Source organism: Diceros bicornis, chromosome 14 (assembly GCF_020826845.1).
Source record: "Diceros bicornis minor isolate mBicDic1 chromosome 14, mDicBic1.mat.cur, whole genome shotgun sequence".
Classification (NCBI taxonomy): Eukaryota; Metazoa; Chordata; class Mammalia; order Perissodactyla; family Rhinocerotidae; genus Diceros; species Diceros bicornis.
The window spans coordinates 41,815,118-41,834,753 of record NC_080753.1 but is presented as its reverse complement, the minus strand read 5'-3'; the positions used below and the strand labels follow the sequence as shown (position 1 = coordinate 41,834,753).

General features: G+C 44.2%; 1 pseudogene; it reads left to right on the top strand.

The window, feature by feature from the left end:
• Positions 1-1,917: 1,917 nt before the first annotated feature.
• LOC131414038 (butyrophilin subfamily 2 member A2-like) lies at positions 1,918-18,721 on the top strand (annotated as a pseudogene).
• The last annotated feature ends 915 nt before the right edge of the window (positions 18,722-19,636 follow it).

The following is a 19,636-nucleotide window of genomic DNA, read 5'->3' as shown; positions in this document are numbered from 1 at the left end:
ATTTTAAGCTACCACAGATTATTCACCACAGTTTCACAGTTACTTCATGCAACATTTTCACAAAATCCTTATTGTATTAGTTTTCTGTTGCTGCTATAACACATTACTATAAATTTTGAAACCAAAAACAACATAATTTATTATCTCACATTTCTGTAGGTCAGAAGTCCGACACGGGTGTCACTGGGCTAAAATCAAGGTGTCTGCAGGCTATGGTCCTTTCTGGAGGCCCTAGGGAATCTGCTTACTTGCTCTCTCAGATTGTTGGCAGAATTCAGTTTCTTGCAGTTGTAGGATTCGGGTTGCCATTCCTTGCTGGCTTTCAGTTAAGGACTATTCTCAGCTTCTAGAGGCTGCCACCTTCCTCAGCTTGTGATCGTCTTCCTCCAATTGCAAAGCAGCAATGACAGCTTGAGTCCCTTAAATCTTTGAATCTCGCCTGCTTCTTCTGCCATTGAATCTCTTTGACTCTTCTGCCTTCTTCTACTTTTAAGAAATGGTGTGATTATATTCAGTCCACCCAGATAATCCAGGATAATCTCCCTACTTTAAGGTCCAAAATCTTAATCCATCTATAAGTTTCCTTTTGCCAAATAATGTATCATATTCACAGGTTGCAGAGATGATGGTGTGGACTATTTAGCCTAGTACACCTTTCATAGTCACAGCCTTGCTCACTCTGAAGGAGGGGGAGGTCTCCATCCTGGTAGGCCCCTGTGTAGACTTAGGGCCTCCATGATTGGCGATTCTTGTGAATTTTTGGAAAATTTGTCTGTAGCCCTTTCCACTTGCTAGACTCAGGTATACATGTCAGAGTGTACTTCTCCAGAAAAGATAATTTTCACTGTTGGATACAATGTGTGGTGAAATTTCTACCTAATCCCATCTTTTAGTCTGGGTTTCAGAAAAGCTGACTCTGAGTATAGGGATTGGGTTCAGGCAGTCTATTTGAGAAGTTATCCCAGGAAACCCAAGTTGGGAAATAAATAAAAGGAAAAACACCAACTAAGTAAAAAATGGCATAGACAGTACATTAATTAGTTGATTTTCATGTGGGCAACTGGGTTTGGTCCCACCCAGGACACTCTGAGAGAGTCACAAAGGCCAGCTGCACACACAATTTTAAATTTTTTAGTAGCTACATTTAAAAAAGTAAAAAAAAAGTATATGAAATAATTTTTTTTTTTTTGTGAGGAAGATCAGCCCTGAGCTAACATCCATGCTAATCCTCCTCTTTTTGCTGAGGAAGACCGGCTCTGAGCTAACATCTATTGCCAATCCTCCTCCTTTTTTGTTTCCCCCAAAGCCCCAGTAGATAGTTGTAGGTCATAGTTGCACATCCTTCTAGTTGCTGTATGTGGGACGCGGCCTATGAAGTAAGTTTTAATGATATATCTTGTTTAATGCCATATAATCAAAATATTATTTAGATTTTAATATAAAATTTTTAAAATTATATAATTTATTTTTTATTCTTAATTTTCAAAGTAGTATGTTTGTATTTTACATGTATAGCACATTTTAATTGGGACAAGTTGTTCCCTCTGATATTGGACAGCTCAAGTTTATCCTCCACTCCAGGCACTGGGCTAGATTGGGGAATGGAAGGACACTTCTGTAAGCACAGGGTCAGCAGAGGGTGCTCAGTGTTTGCTTCTCAGTGTTTCATTCAGGAAGCATCAGCAGCCTCAGTAGATAATCCTACTAGGTGTCTATTGCTGCTGACCAGCCACAGCTACTGGCTCCCAGAATCCTCAGCCCAGGAAGACCCTGTGGCCTTACAAAGAATACGTCTGAAGGGATATATTAGAAATAGACAGAGATTCTGTTTGTGCCCTGGAGTATGCACTTCCTTTCCTGCCTTGCTAGTGCCCCTGTCTGATTCTAAACCTTTGGTAAACAGACTAGTCTACTGTCGTGGGGCCAGCTGATCCAATCCTGGCCATGGAGGGAGGAAACAGCATGTTAAGCTGCCGCCTGTCATCTGAGAAAACTGCTGAGGTCATGGAAGTGCAGTGGTTCAGGTCTCAGTTCTCCCCCGCAGTGCTTGTGTATAAGGGCGGGCGAGAGAGGACAGAGGAGCAGATGGAGGAATACCGAGGAAGAACAACCTTTGTGAAGGAAGAGATCAGCAAGGGGAGTGTGGCTCTAAATATCCGCAATGTCACAGCCCATGAGAACATCTAGCGCTGTTATTTCCAAGAAGGGAAATCCTACAATGAGGCCACTATGCTCCTGATGGTGGCATGTGTGTCTTTTTGTTACCGCCCAGAAAGGGGGTTCATCTGCCGACCGCAAGACATGCCGGTAGTCAAGAGGCAATATGATAGGAGAGGAAGGACTTTTTTTTTTTTTTGCAAGGCAGATCAGCCCTGAGCTAACATCCGTCCTAATCCTCCTCTTTTTTGGTGAGGAAGACCGGCTTTGAGCTAACATCTATTGCCAATCCTCCTCCTTTGTTTTTTCCCCCAAAGCCCCAGTAGATAGTTGTATGTCATAGTTGCACATCCTTCTAGTTGCTGTATGTGGGACGCGGCCTCAGCATGGCCGGAGAAGCTGTGCATCGGTGCGCACCCAGGATCCGAACCCGGGCTGCCAGTAGTAGACTTAACCATTAAGCCACGGGGCCGGAGAAAGGACTTTTTATTATAGCTTGCTAGCAAGAGGGAAGGTGGCCGACTCACATCCAAAAGAACCATCTTACAGAACAAAGACTACAGGTCAGTTATATAGGGGGCTGGTCTCCGGGTGGAGGAGTCATTAGGTCTCTGGGTGGGGGCATCCATCTGACCTCCAGCTGGAGGCAGACATCTGGTCTTAGTTCCTGATTGTCTTTGGTTTTACTGGCTATGCATCAGAGACCGGAGCAACGCCCTTATACCCTGATCTTTTAGTTGTCCTTGATGATGGCTGTCAGCACAGACTGTAGCCCGGGGGGTTATCACATTCCAAAGGAACTCAAAGAGGACAACGTTATCAACTTATAGAAGATGGGAGGGGCCGTAAAATCCACAGAGCACATCTGGGCTAGTTAATTAGAGGTCATTCAAAGTTAAAATAGGGTTTCTTTTGTACAAAATGGCTTCCCTTATGTCAACATTGTGTTGAGCCGGTGTCAATTTCATTTTGTTCTATTGTTTTTTCACAGTGACTCTTGGGGACAGATTATCTCCTAACCACAGGCCCATGGCAGACCAGCACATATTTGCCTAGTGTCCCCTTCATTCAGGGAGGGTGGCTTCCTCCAGCCCAAGGGCCAAATGAGTCGGTTTGCCCTGCTAAGCTGTGGGCATGACCTCTTGAGAAGCACACACAGAACTCAGCTGTAGACTTGAACAGGGGAGAGTATTGAATCCCTACAGATTATTCTTATGTTTACTTCTTGGAGATTTCTGAGAGTCTTCCTCAGTAACATGTTTTAGATTTAGACATTTTTATTGTGAAATATAATACACATACAGGAAAACTCATAAAATATTAATGTACAAATTTCTGAATTATTATGAACTATAATCCATATAACCACTACTCATATCAACACATAGAACACAGACTGTTCCTGACCAGTGTTAGTTTGCTAGGACTGCCACAACAAAACAACACAGACTGGGTGACTTAAACAGCAGAAATTTATTTTCTCACAGTTCTGGAGGCTGGAAGTCCCAAGATCAAGCTGTCAGCAGATTTGGTTTCTCCTGAGGCCTCTCTACTGAAATTGCAGATGGCCATGTCCTCCTGTGTCCTCACATGGTCCTCCCTCTGTGTCTTCACATGGCCTTTCCTCCATATGGACACATTCCTGGTGTCTCTGTGTGTCCTAATCTCTTCCTATAAGGACACCAGTCAGATTGGATTATGGACCACCCTAACAGCCTCATTTCAACTTAATTACCTCTTCAAAGGCCCTGTCTCCATACACAGTCACACTCTGAGGTGTTAGAGAATAGGGCTTCAACATATGAATTTTAGCGGGACACAATTCAGTCTATAAAATTCCCCTTCTCAAAATCCCCAACTGAAACATGTTCCTAGGAGTGGAAGTGCTGTCTAATGAGAAATATCTATTTTCATCCTTAATAGATATTACAAATTTGTTTTGCAACGAGTCTGTACCAGTATACACTCTCACCATAGTATATGATGCTCTTTAAATTTTTCATCAAGTCCAAAGGAAAGTTTTTCATATGGGATTTTAATCCATTTCTTCTTTTTATTCGGTGGTTTTTACATGACTGTGAGGACCAAACACCATCCTTGACATTGTCTTTCAGCTTTACTGTCCAAATCACAACCAGAACCCGTCAGGATCTGACTCATACCAGCAGTTTTTCACCACTATATCTCCAGTGTCTAGCAAATTGCTTTGCTGGTGGTATGTATTTCATAAATAGTTGTGAAATGAATAAGTGAAGAAAACGAATTGTTGGAATCAAGATTTTAAAGCAGGAAAAACTTATCCTTGGGCTCCCTCTCATCACAGACTTTCATAAATTCATTTACCAAATATTTAACAGACATCTCCTGTGTTCAATGCACTTTTCTAGAAACCAAGGATAAATCACAGAACAAAATACATGAAGATCCCTGCTCTCCTGGGGCTCCCATTCTAGACTGTACAGAGAGCAACAAATGAAATAATTAATTGAACTATATTTTATTTCAGATGGTGATGAGTCCTATAGACACAAGAAAGCAGGGAGGGTTTGAGAGTGCTGGGGGCATGGAGGTAATGTAATTATAGACAGAATTGTCTGGGAAAGGTTCATGGAAAAGACGGCAATTGAGCAAAACCAGAATGCAATGAGGGAGTGAGCCATGCACCTCTGGGGCTGACTGAGAGGCTCTGATGTGAAATCCCATCCATCACAGCACCTGGCACATGGCTTCTTGATGGGGAACCATGTGCTTGATCATTCAAACTGCACACTTTGGAGAGTGAGGGGAGGCACTGTCAATAACTGCACCGAGACAACTAGAATAAACAAGGACTGCCCAGCAAATGACAACGTGTGGACATCTCATTTCCTGATAAATACTAATTTTGCCTTATTTCCCATTCCCCAAATACTAACGTAGTCAGAATGACTCACTGTAAAGAGATGATTTCGTGAAAGCATGATTAAGTGATAAGCCTGTTGGCCCGCACAGAGAAAAAGTGAGAATTCAGCCAGGAGGAATTTGGCAAGGCCTCAAATAGAAGTGGCATTTAACCTGGGATTTCTAGGAGTTTATTAATAATGGCTTTAAGAATGACTTCACTCCCGGAGTCAGTGTAGTATACATTAAAAGAAACGTTTGAAGACTGGAAAAGTCTTTAATACATGCAGAAATCAATGGCATTTCAGTCCATCAGACCAGTGGAAGTGAGGTTTGGGGACAGTGCGACCTTCCCAGGGGGCCTCCAATCATAGCTGGTAGGAGACCCAATATTTGTTACTCAGAAGGGCAACCTTGTATCTGATTAATACAAAATATCCTGAAGGAGTGTTTCTCAACCTGATGTCCCGACTCTGTTCACAGCAGCACTGCACAGCTAACAGTGTGGGTGTGTATGTGGCAGGATCCTTTATTCTTTCCCTGTAAACACGACCCTGGCCTGCCCTGCCCCACTCTGAAGTGAGTTGCTGCAGAATTCTTTGTTTGTTTGTAATTGGTTTGTGTTTGGTTAACAGTCCGGCTAGTTTTGTACTTAAGTCTGTTGTCTCATGCTTGCTCTTACTGAACCCCATGGAACTTTTTGTGGAATTTTTTTCCACATGATTTTCAGTCTTATCCAACTTCAAGTTTCTGTGTGAGCCTTTCAATATGCAACTAGTTTTTTTTTTTTTTCTTGGCAAAAATCAAATTGAGGAGGAAGCACTAAAACCTAAGCAATTGCTTTAATTTTGTCTTTGGTATAATTTGTTGGATAGGCTTAACAAAGGAATTACTTGAAGAAGTTTGCATGATTGCTCGACACATGGCTAAAGGGACAGAAGTCTCCCAGGACCATGGATTTGCAGCTGTCTCACACCCAGTATCTCTTTTATTGAAGATTCTTTTAACGACAGAATAAGTTGGGAAGAGTCTGGATTCTCAGGATTTTTGATGATGTTCTGCTGACATTGAGGAGGTGATATTCTTGTCTTGAGGATCCCAGGAGCATCCAGATCTTTCTAATAGGTGGATGTTAAGTCTAATAGGTCAAGGAGCTATAAGAAAATCATGTAATTGACTGAGCCCCTGGGAGGTAAACACCTTTGAATTCGGGTAACTGTTGGCTTTGCACACTAGCTGCGTCCATTCTCCTAAAAACCAGCAGCTCCTTATGATTATTGGATAGCTGTGGTGATGTGAATCCCTAAACCAGGAGAGAAGGGACAGGGCCGGCCCCATGGCATGGCAGTTAAGTGTACGCGCTCCGCTGCTGGCGGCCCGGGTTGGGATCCCGGGTGCGCACTGACGCACCGCTTGTCAGGCCAAGCTGTGGCGGCATCCCACATAAATTAGAGGAAGATGGGCACGGATGTTAGCTCAGGGCCAGTCTTCCTCAGCAAAAAGAGGAGGATGGGCATGGATGTTAGCTCAGGGCTGATCTTCCTCACAAAAAAAAAAAAAAAAGGAGAGAAGGGACGATGTCTTGAGGTCAAAAATTTCTTAAGACTCTGCCAGCCTGGCAGGTGTCTGTCCTTATCATATTAACCTAGAACTTCAGGGAGCCAAGGCTACTGAGAAGTCCTCCCAGGGCAGAAAGTGAAATCCTGAACCTGCTTGTTTCAGGTCAGAGTGGATATACCCACACAGAAGTGAGAACATTAAAATCTCTAGCAGAATGAATCAATCAAGAAAGATTTATTAGGAGGCAGATATTGGGAACTGTGATGGGGTCTGTACGAGGAGCACAAAGAAAAGTGGAATGTAATCCTTTCTCCTTAGAGATCTCGTAATTAATTAGGCATATTGGTCTCCTGGTGTTCTCCAACATCAAGGTTTTCTTCCTTCCCTTCTTCCTTCCTCTCCTCCTTCCTATATTCTTCCTTCCTTCCTCTGTCTCTCCCTCCTTTCCTTCATTCCTTCCTTTCTCCCTTCACAGAAGGGGTACTGCAGGAATGAGTGGAATATGGACAATAAGTTTCTCTGGAGGCTGGACCCTTGCTCTCTCCCCCCTTTCCTTGGCTCTCACCATTAAGAGATGAGCTTCTAAGACACTTTGGCTAAGACATCATTGCCTTTTTATCTGAGCCCTGGTCTTTCTCCACAGGCCTGAGCTCTAAGCCCCTCATTGAAATGAAGGGCCAAGAGGATGGGGGCATCTGGCTGGAGTGCACATCTGTAGGGTGGTACCCAGAGCCCCGAGTGGTTTGGAGGGATCCCTATGGTGAGACCATGCCCACCCTGGAGGAAGCTTACACTGCTGACGCAGACAGCCTCTTCATGGTCACCACAGCTGTGATCATCAGGGACTACTCTGTAAGGAATGCGTCCTGCTCCATCAACAACACCCTGCTTGGCCAGGAGAAGGAAACTGTGATTTTCATTCCAGCTTAGTTCCCTGCCTTCTGGAGTCTCATTGTGTAGAGGCTGGATCCTCAGCAGACAGATTGGAACCTGGAGTGGGGATGGGGAGGTTGGGGTGTGGGGTGGAAGTGTCCTCGGCCCTGAAGAGCTACAAGCTACAGCTGAGTTGTGTCCTCTTTCCTTGTCACAAGGGGAAATCAAATAGTCTCAAAACACATGGGTAGGAGTCTCTTCTCTGAGGGTAAATCTGATCGTTTTCCTCTCTTATAGTCCTTATCCTGCAGCAATTTTTAAACATTTAGAAGAATCATAAACCATGGAGAGTGGTGTGGGTGGGTGTCTGTCTACACCCAGAGGTACTGCCTGCTGAAGCCCTCCCTTCCTGCCCATGGGATTTTCCAAGGGACAGAGCAGGGAAATTCTCTATCTATAGACATTCATAAATTCATTCAACAAGCATCACATATGTTCAAGGCACAGTTCTAGAAACTGAAGATGAGTCCTTGAACAAAATACCCTAAGATTGCTGCCCTCATGTGGCTCACATTCTAGAGTGGAATAGATCAATAAATGACGTAATTAAAAAAAGGAGTGAAATCATTAATTAAACTACAGATTATATCAGATGGTGATAAGTACTGTAGAAAAAATTAATAGGGGAGGGGCTAGGGAGTGCTATGGGGGAGTTGTAATTATAAATAGGATGGTCAGGGAAGGCTTCATGGAAAAGACAGCAATTTGGCAAGTGAGGAATGAGCCAGGCAGATATTTGAGAACTGAGCAAGCCAGGTAGCAGGAACTGCATGTGCAAAGGGCTTGAGGCAGGAGTATATCTGGCAGTTTCAAGGAACTCCAAGAGGCAGATGTGGCTGGAATAGACTGAGTGCATGCAGGGAGAGTTGGCAGAAGGGAATTCAGAGAGGTAATAAGACCAGATTGTATGTAGCAATGTGGGCCACAAATGGACTTTGGCTTTTAGTCTGAGTGAAATGGTAAACATTGTAGGGTTTTGAGCAAAGAAATAACCTGATTTCACTTTGGTTGCTGTGCTGAGGACAGACTGCAGTGGGTGTGGGCAGAAGCAGGGAGGGAGGCATTGCAATTTTGCAGGAAAGAAGGGATGGTGGGTTATCCCAAGGTGAGGGCCGTGATGACCCAGCATGGCTGGTTATCTTTTAATCACCCTGGTTCTTCTCATGATGACTCCTGGTGTTTCTGTTTTTTTGTTTCCTGGGCCCTCAGCCCTGGCAAACACTGTGGGATGACTCTTCCTCTACCTGGGGTTTCTGAGAGAGAAGCCAACAGAGCAGAGACCTGGGGGAGCTCTTTAGATATGTGTCCTGGGGGGTGCTCTCATCCCAGGTCTCCTTTCTCTCACTAAATTGGCCTCTTCTGGCTCCCTTTTCAGAATCCTTTATTCCCAGCACATCTCCCTGGATGGTGGCCTTGGCTGTCATCGTGCCTACTTTGCTCCTCCTCATTACTGGGAACATCTGTCTTATCAAGAAACTCCACAGGGAAAAAGAGATTCTGACAGAGGAAAAAGAGGTTGAAAATGAAGAGAAAGAAATTCAATGAAAGGAATTGTGGGAAGAACATATGGAAAAAGAGAAAGAACATCACATAAAAGGTAAAAGAGTGTGTTTACTGTTGTGTCAAGAGTAGGTTCATGTCACTGTGCAAAGGGCAGTTCACTGGCACACAACCGAGAGAGGAAATGAATAGAGGCAGCAGTAAGGGCTTGGAACTTTCATGTCCCAGGAAATAATCCCTCAGAGTTTGCTTGCTTCCATTCTGCAAATGTCGTGTCCATTCACCTGGCTACATGGAGCAATATGTTGTTGAACAAAGCAAAACTAAAATTTTGTAGCCAGCTGAAATAATCTCCAGCCACCTGATAATATACCATTTCTGCATCTAGACCATTTCTTGGGCAGGGGAGAACAAAGATGGTGGTATTCACAGAAAGGGCCAGTCCTTCATCCTTTAATACAAACAAATTCTCTTAGTTCTACTTTGAAGACATTCATTTGTTTCTGTTTATTTTTTCTGAGCAACTTCAAGAGGAATTGTGTAAGTTTAGCATTTCCTGAACTACTGCAGGCACAATTTGTCTTCTGCTTGGTTAGCCATTATCTCATGAAGCTCACCCTCTGTCTGTCCCATTGCAGGATGGAGAAGAACCCTCTCACATGCTAGTGAGCACCTCTGACATTCCCTCAGTTCCTGAGCATCGTCCCCACTTTCAGCCCACAGGGAACATTAGAGGACACTAACAAGGGGGCCCAAGGCTGGCTGGGGGACAACGGGGGCTGGGGTCAGTTCACTGTCAGTATTGCACCTAATGCTGGATCCCAGATTTTCTGTCAGGGAATCCCCACAGCTCTCAATCGATTCTATGGCCTAATTCCCACCAACGTTTGCTTTTTAGAATAATTTAATCCATGATTACAGAAGTCTACCATACATAGTGGAGCTCCACAAAGTTTACATTGTAGTAGTGGTTGCTCTGTGGATCCCGGATTAACTGGAAAGAAGACAATACTGGTTGGGAGATGGCATAGACCATACAGTTGAAGAGCCACGTGTGGGAAAGGCTATAAGCTTCCCCAAGCCTGTCTCAATGGTGCACAGACAGGTGCCAGAAATGCCTTCCTGATCCAAGAGAACACTGATGCTCTGTGTGTAGCCTGTGATGGGAGGGGAGGTGGGCAAGTGGGAGGGTAGGGAATCCACTTGCCTGGTCCTAATGACCAGGATACATGTCCCTCATGTTATAGGAGGAGACATCTCCAGTTTCATAGTCCAGGAAGACACCCACCAGGATAAGGTACTCTACCAGGGTGAGCATCTTCTCTGGAGAGGACAGGGCCCAGAGAAAGGGGAACAGCTCACAGGGACTCTTCTCTGCTTCTCTGAGTGTCATCAGTCAGGCCTGGTATAGCCATCCTGTTACTGAGCAAGGGCTCAATCTGCTTGCTGCAAAACAAAAGCCAATCAGTCTAGAGGTGAGGCAGTGGAGAGAAAGAACTTTATTAGGCAGTGAGCTAGCTGATTGGAAGATGGCAGACTATGATCCAAAAAAAAAAAAAATACATCTTAAAGGGGAACTGATTTGGAAATGACTTATATAAGACAAACAGGGTTGGGGAGGGGGCTCAGGAATGTCAGGTGATGGATGACTGCAGACCTTTGGGTGCCTCTCCATAGACTAAAAGTTTCAGATCTGCTGAATGTGACATTCCTTAGGAATCTAAGAAAACATCAGTTACTTCTTCATCTGAGACAGAAGGAACAGTTTGGCCAGAGGACATAAATTTTCTGCTAACAAGTTATTCTTTCTACTGGTTACTGATTAACTTGCCTACATGCAGTTCAAAGTGTTTTTCCAAAGCACATTGTGAGAATAAGACCAGGAGGGGGAGCATGGGCTGGGGTTCTAGGTAGGGGAGGAGGAGCATGTGGCTTTGCTGGTTAGCACCTTCCCACTAGCCTGTGTTTAGCCTTGAAGACTGAATTTGTTTTCCCTTGACTGTCTGGACTTTTATGCTTACTTTTCATCTTCAACCTGAATTTGCCCTTGTGAGGGTGAATCTTCATTTCTGGACCTTGACTTGTTGGGAAAGACAGCTCACTCATATACTAAGAAAGGACAGAAAGCACTGGTTAGTTTTAAACAACAGTAGATTATGCTGAATATGCACAGCTGCAGTTAGCAAAGCTTATCTCAAGGTTTTTGCTCTAGGGAAGATTTTTTAACTCCTTCATTCTTGGTTTCAATCCCAGCCCTTTCTGTGGGGGGAGCCTCAGGGTCTGTGATCCCATCTGCCCTCTTGGCTTTGACTATGGCTTAGATCAACCCAAAGAGGAGAAAAAAAAGTTCTGAATCAAGATGTTCTTGTGGAAGTTTTTCATATTATTGGCATCCTGGATTAAGGAGACATTTGTTTCATTTTTTTCTGGGATGGGCTGGGAGTTGTTATCATCAGTAGTTACTGGGCAGTGGTTTCCTTGATGGTTAATCTCGTTACCCTTTGATCCCTGCATGGGAGATAGCAGACTGGGACAGGGAGAGAGTTGGGAGTGGGAAGCTTGGAATGTAGGTCTTGGCACAACCTACTGTAATTACAAGTTTTCCCAACTTTAGGAGAAGTAAAATTTACATATTCCTGGACATGAAGAGCTTTTCCTAATCACAGGAACAGTCAGGCATGTTCCTCCTAGGCCAGTTCACAGGATCAGTTTTTCTTCTCCCCAGCCTCCCAGATGCTTGGCTCCAAACCCAATCTTTTATACCTGAAGGCCAAAAGTACATGTGTAATTATCCCAGACCTTACAGTTTATGGTGTTACCAAGCAACCTTACAGGCAGGACTTTGGCATCCAGAAACAAAAATAATCTGACACAGATAAGGTACACGTACTGATGCAATTATCAGTAAAGAAGTTGACGTTTATATCCAAGCAGTCTCTTGCAAATATGAATTAACACACCTGTAGCTTATTCTTTCATCCATCCAACAATCATTGACGATCAGCCATGACTGCTTCAACACCACTAGACATTGAGGAAAATAACAGTGAATAGGCCAGGTGGTATGCATGGAGTATTAACAACCCAGGAAGCACACCCAAGCCTCAGTGTCCACACTTTCTATTGAGGCTTCCTTATGTAAGTTTGATTGATTGAATCATTGACCACATAGTGATTGAACTCACTATCCAGCCCCCTTCCTTCCCCAGTCAAGCTGAGATCACATAGCTCAAAGCCCCAACCCTCAAATCACGTGATTGGTCTTTCTGACATGACCAGCCCTCACCATGAGTCACCTCATTAGGATAAACTATGAAATGCAGTCCAAGGGGCTTCCCATGAATAACAAAGACCCTCTTATCACTCCAGAAACCCCAAGAGTTTAGGTTATCTCACAGGAGCCTGTACAAATGTCAGACCTCTTACTACACCCCGAGAGAAAGAACATCAAGGGCAAAAGACTAGGATGGAATTGGGTTTGGGATACTACCAGAAGAAAAAGGTGAGGGCAGCCAAAGGATGGCAGGAAAGAGAGTGGGCAGAAGAAGAGAAATAAGGAGACTCAGATCAGGTGTGGACTCATGGTGCAGGGAAAGAATTCATATTTTCTTCTGAGTATAATGGGAAGTGAGTGTATGATTTTAAATAAGGGAATACAATATAAATGACACCTCTGCCTCTGATCTCCTCCTGCACCTGCCCTACTACTATTTTCAGTGTACACATTTTCTCATGCCAAACTTTTCAGTGGTTCCTCTTTACCTTTGGACTAATACCCCCACCCCACAGCAGACACCTGATGATGCTGTCTCCTGGGGAGGTAGATTTGGGAATCAACAGTACAGAGGTCATGAATAAACCTTTCTAAATGGAGGGCAGTGATGTTCATGGAAGGGTAATATGTGCCAATGCTATTCCAAGTCCTCCCTGGGTGACTTAAGAAGCAAGTGCTGGCTTTATCCACCCCCTACAGATGAAGAAACAGGCACATTGAGTAGTTGGTTAACTGGCTTTGGGTTTCACAGCTAATGAGTTGTGGATAACAACATATGGAGATAGAAAAACTGTGAACTAGTAGATGATAAGCCATAGTGCCTGGAACACACGAGCAGCTCTCCATGTAAAGCTATACAAAAACATTTATGTTCCTGGGAGAGCCTAATGGCAGCAAGAGGTGACATATTAACCATGAGAAATAGATGTTTCCTGCTGAGGCTAACTAAATCAAAGAGACAGATTTCCAGGCTGGTGGCCACACTTACTGGATGCAGGACACTGCACTAGGTCTTGGAAAAGATGAAAGAGAAGATGGGTTCAAGTGCCTGGCCAGGGGAGTGAGTGGACCATGATGACTGTGAAGAGAAGGGTGAATCCAGCATAGTTCTTTCCTGTGTCCAGGACTGTGTCCCATGTAATGGCAGCCTTCACATGAGTTTGCACATGCTGGTGCCTTTTAGATGCAGAGGCACAAAGCCATCTGATTTAGGGAACGAGAAGAGATGAGTAAAGAGCTTCCAGAGGATTCTAAGCCCATGCTCAGGGACCAAGAGGGGGAAATAGAAGAGTCTATTTCCTCTGGCCTCCCTCTATCTGGGCACATCCTTGTGAAGAACATGATGAGAGGCAGCCAGACAAGTACTGGAGATGAGTGAAGAGGGCACCAAGGAGGGGAAGGTAAGACAGCCAGGGAACAGAAAAGGCCAAGAAATGTCTGGCTTTAGCCAGGGAGTACTCACTTCTCTATTTTCTATTACAGATTAGAGAAAAGCCCAGTCCCATGCTGGTGAGTGACCATCTCATTCCTATGGTCTCAGGCTCAGGACTCCATAAGAAAAGATCTTAGTGTTCTTTCTACATCTTCCAGCTCCAAATAGTGGTCTAGTTGTGTGGGCCATGGATAGAGACCCAGGGAAGATTCACGCAGCATCATGACCGTGTGCTGCCCCATCCCAGTGCAGCACATACACCTTTTACTTGCTAGAAGTTTAGACCTTTTTCTTTTTCCTTCATTGTAAATGGGCATAATTGGCTTTAAAGCACTTCCCACTCACTTTCTCTCTTGAATTTGTCTACTCCTCAAAATTTTCAGCACCATAGGCCTAAGGACACAACTAGAAAGCCTCCATTCAAATGACATTCAGACTCAAGTGGGTTATATGTGCATCTTAGAGGAGACCTGGCAACTCTGTCCACCTAAGCCCCTCTCTCCTCAGATCAGAGGGATTCACTTCATAATTGGTTCCCCCAGGGAGACCCCTAGAAAGGAGGGATAAGTAAAATCTTGTAAACAGACTTTTTAAATAGATAACATTTATTGAGCAGCTATTACCGTGCACCAGGCAGAGGTCTGAGAGCTTTACATATATTCTCCCATTTATTGATCCTCACAACAGCCTTAAGAGGTAGATGCTATTATTATGTCCATTTACAATGGAGGAAATTAATCCACGAAAAAAGTAAAAACCTTGCTGCAAATTGTATATCCAGGAAGTGGTGACACTAGTATACAAGCCCAGGAAGTCTGGTCCCACAAGCTATGCTCCCACCTCTGCTCATATGGAGTAGAGTTAGTATAGACCTACACTTATCCCTTATTCTTAACATGAAGAAGGCCCAGTAGTTTCAAGTAACTTGTTCAAGGTCACACAACTGATTAATTCTAACTCAAGAAATGCTGACTATTCTTCCATGTCACCTCCTAACGTGGATATTCCTCAAGGGTTCCTAAGTCCACTTGTCACTCTACATATGCTCCTTGGGAAACTTGCATGTGCAGTATTCCCAAATTTATATCTGAATTTTTCCCAAGTTCCACTTCCACCAGCCCCTAAAAATTGTCTATCTGGATTGCCCCATGGCAACTCAGACCATGGCAATTTAATATTCTCCTAACCCCTCCAATGCACACTTACTCTTTCCCCTTCTCTGCTATTTGTATTAATGGCAACGTTCCCTACTCAATTTCCCAAGCAAGAACTTCAGTCATGTAGGACTCCACTCTCTTTATCATCCCATTCTAATAGGCTAGCCAATCCTGTCAGTTCTTCCTTCTAAGTGACCCTCAACTCCATCTTCTACTCTCCCTCCATTGCTCTGCTTCAGATAATCCTTTGTAATGTATTATTTTTCACTTGTTATGGACTCATTTATGCAATATGTATTTACTAAGTGCTTTTCATATGCTAGACCATAAAGAAAACTAACTAGTTGCAGGAAAAGTGAATGAAGGAGGAAGACTTAATAGAGGAGGGTGTCATGGAACATCATTCTAAGGAGATGAAATTTAAGGTAAGACACAATGGGTAGGAAGGAATCAGCATGTAAAGACCCAGGACTTGCCCTGTTCCAGGCAGAGTGGGAGCAGACACAAAGATCCCAAGGTGAGACAGATCCAGAGGGTTCAAGGAACTGAAAGGAGGCCTGTGTGCCTAGAAGGGGCAGTGTGAGTGGGCCTAGAGATGACAGGAGATGTAGTGCAAGAGATAAGCTGGGGCCACATGTTGGAAAGTGTTCCAGACCATGGTGATGTCCTTGGGTTTATTTTAAGTGCGATGGGAAACCACTGAGGATTTTGGAGCTGGGGAGTGACATCATCTGATTTGTGTTATTTTTAAGATCACTTTGGCTGCTGCTGTGTTGAGAATAGAGTATAGATAAGAAAGATGGGAATCAAGGAAGTCAGTTAGGATGCTACAGCAGGAGTCCAGGCAAGATATCATGGTAGGTTTGATGGAGACATTGAAAAGTGGTTGTTAGATTTGGGATAAGTTTTGAAGGAAGAGTTGAAAAAGACTTACTGATAGGTCCATTTGGTAGGTTCTGCTTGAGTTTTTGGCCCAATCACTGGATGAATGATAGGGAATTTTTAGGAGAAAATTAAATGATCTCTTTTGGACTGGAATTAAGTAGGCAATTGGGTGTATGTGTCTGGAGTACCTGGAAGATGCTGGAGCCAGAGACTTTGGAGTTATGTGTACACATGTGGTATCTAAAATCTTGAGACTGGATGAGATTCCTTAGGGAGAGTGTTCAGAGAGCAAAGAAGAGAAGTTCAAGTTACTGAGCTCCAGGGCCCCCCAACATTCAGAGGTTGGGAAAAGGAAGATCCAGCAAACAAGAGTGAGAAAAAGCAGCCAGCGGAACAAGAAGAAAATCCTAGAAGGACATGTGTCCTAGAATCTGAGGAAAGAAACTACATCAAGAAGAAGGAAATGTTGGGGCCGGCCCCGTCGCGTAGTGGTTAAGTGCATGCCCTCCAATGCTGGTGGCCCGGGTTTGGATCCCGGTTACGCACCAACTTACCGATTGTCAGGCCATACTGTGGCGGCGTCCCATACAAAGTAGAGGAAGATAGGCATGGATGTTAGCCCAGGGCCGGTCTTCCTCAGCAAAAAGAGGAGGATTGGCATGGATGTTAGCTCAGGGCTGATCTTCCTCACAAAAAAAAAAAAGAAGAAGAAGAAGAAGAAAATGTTTATGTCAAATGTGGCTGAGAATTTGTTTAAGGTGGGAACTGACAGTTGATGACTGGATTTGGCACAATGAAGGTGAGTGCTGAACTTTGGTGAAAAACAAAGAGAAAAATCAGAGGTATGGTGAGGGTTAGGCTGGGTTTACAGCTTTGGCCAGGCAGGAAAGCCCTGATCCAGCATAGAGTGGCTTGGGTCTGTCGTGTGGGCCTCCAGATGAACCACCAAAGAGATAATTTGAGGTTTGGAGACAGACTCATAAATGAGTATACGTAAGTAATCAATTATAAAAGATTCTCTGAAACAAATAGAAAACTAAAGGTAGATTTGTGGGCTTTTAGAAGGAAGAACTGGTAGTATTTTATAGACTTTCACTTTGAAGGGATATTATTTGCTTCTTTGTATCAAGATTGAGTTCCTTTGCAGGGCAGGGACTGTGTGTTACCATCTGTGAGTCCTCAGTATCCCACACATAGGAAAACTGTCCACAGAAACAGCCTGTAAAGGGAGCTGACTTTCAGTTATGGATTATATTGGTCAGGGTAGCTTAACTGATGTAACAAACAACCCATACGCCTCATTAGGTAAACATAATAAAGTGTATTTTCCATTTCTTCAGAGTTCAGGACAAATCACATGGGGAGGTGAGAGCTCTGCTCCACACACATTTTCTAGGGCCTCATTCTTCTCTGCATTCAGCCAGCAGATGGAGAAAAAGGGGTGGAAATACTGTGCAGAAGGTTTCTCATGGGCCAGGCCTGGAAGCTGCCATCTCTTCTCCTGGGTACCCAAGGGAGGCTGCAAAATGTCATCTAGCTGTGTCCCCTAGAGTAAAGGAATTAGCATTTGTTGAACACATAACAGTTTCTCCCATGTGACTTCTAAGATATGACATTCTGGGAAAGTCTGTTAAAGATGGGTATTGATTAGATCAGGGATCCTGCACAGTTGGCCAAACAGCCCTAGTAGCACTCTGGGTGATCCCCTGGGGCTTCAGGTTGGCAGAGAGGGACAACTAAAGGTTCTCCGCAGGACCTTCCCCATTCCTTCACCCTACAAACATTATTAAGCACCACATGGGAGCCAGGGACGGACAGTGCTAGACAGTGAGAACGCAGCGATGAACACACACAGTCTCTACATTCTGAGGTCCTATTCTAGTAGAGGAGAGAAATATGACACAAATAATAACAGTGCAGTGACACGTTGAGGGATTTGTACAGAATGATGTGGGAGAGGAGAGGATGGAGTGGGAAGGGGGGATTCCTGATTAGACACGCCTGCTCTCCGGGACCTGAGACCTCTGTATTTCAGGAATCTGGATGATCTTCTCCTTGTGAAAGTTTCTGAGCTCTCCCAGTGGCTCTTTGAAACCTGTTCTTGAGGACACTTGGGGAGAGTCTTATCACTCTAGCTGTTTTGAGAAGGAAGCAAGGGGACTTCATGGGTGAGGGTCAGCTTCTTTTCTCCTCTTTCCCATCACTGAGCGCCCTGGGATGTCAGAGTTGACCTGGCTGTCTCTTGTCTCTCACTCTTTCTTGAGCTAATGTGACTCTGGATCCAGATACTGCTGACTTTGAACTCTTTCTGTCTGATGATTACTGAAGCGTGAGGAGGAAAAATACACAGTAGGATCTCCCCAAAAAACATGGAAGGTTTTTTCTTGACCCTTGTGTGCTGGGCCACAAGTCCTCTTCAGGGAGACATTTCTGGGAGGTAGAAGTGGGTGTCAGGACTTACTCAGAGCTTGGGGTTTGTGAGGAAGACACAGAATGGACATGGGGAATCACAGAGTCACCTCAGAATAGATTCTTGTTCGTGGAGCTGTATGCTAATAAGTATCAGGCCCTCACCTTCCCTAGGACCCTCCTCTCCCTGAGAAAGCCCACCAGTTGGGTGGCGATTTTATTGGACTATGAGGCTGGGCATGTCTCCTTCTATAGCGTGGCTAATGGGTCCCACATCTGCACTTTCCCAAAGGTCTCCTTCACTGGGCTCCTCTAGATTTTCTTCTGCCTCTGGTTCTATCACCCAACCCCTCTGACCATTTGCCACTGAGGCCATCAGTCCCCAGACATTCTCTCAGTTGAACCTCCAGGGGAGAACTGGGCTCTGGAATTGAGGAGCCACTTCTAGGGACAACTGTCCCAGAGCTCTACCAGAGCCAGGGGTGGAGGTGGAGCCCCTCCGACATTTGCTCTCAGAGCTGCAGCCATTTCTTTCCCATTCCTCCGTGGTACTGGACAAAGGCTGGGTAGTTTAGAATGCTCCAGGGTTGAATGGTGCAGAGGGTCAGAAGGGATGGTGCAACCCTGCAGAGTCTTGTTAAGAGAGTCTGTCTGTTGTTGTAACCCCTGCTGGAAACTGAAAAAGGAACCTCAAGACAGAGACAAAAAATGCTGATGGAAAGACTAAAGACCAGTGGCCTGGAGAGTGATCTCTGACCTTGATCTCCTGGAAACCTCAAAAAGAAAAGAAAAGCCAATGCCCACAAGCAGTGGTTGTCTTTAACACCTACAAATAGAACAACGGCAGGAAACTGGATCTGGAAGGGGCTTTGCTGTTTCAGTCTTTTCATATAAGGACTTTATTTCATTTTGACCTACATACAACCCTGGGAGATACTAAATAAAGTGCACAGAGAAAAGTCACTTCTCCAGGTCACCTGCTGGTCTGGGACTTGATGCTGCATTCAACATTCTTACATCTGATGCCACATCATACCACCTCTGAGAATCCAGTCATTCCTTATCAAGCAATTTCAATGACCCTTGCAATGACACCCTTTACCCCAGATTATTCGAGATTTCTGTTCTGATTGGTGTATTTATTTACTGCTCCTTTCCCTGAATAATTTCTTACCTTTAAAATATTTTACTTCATCAACAATTAAGTGCATATTCTTAATTTTTTTCTATGCTTATGCAAATGCACACACACACACACAAACACACACACCACACGCTGTCAATGCAAACTAACCAATAACCATCATATAGATAAGAGAAATAAGGTGAGTTTACTTGAGCTAGAGTGAGGATTATAACCCAGGAAGACCTTAGAAAGTCTTACATCTTTTTAAACAAAGAACATACATTAAACACCCCCAGGATACATTTTCAACGAGGTGATTAGTT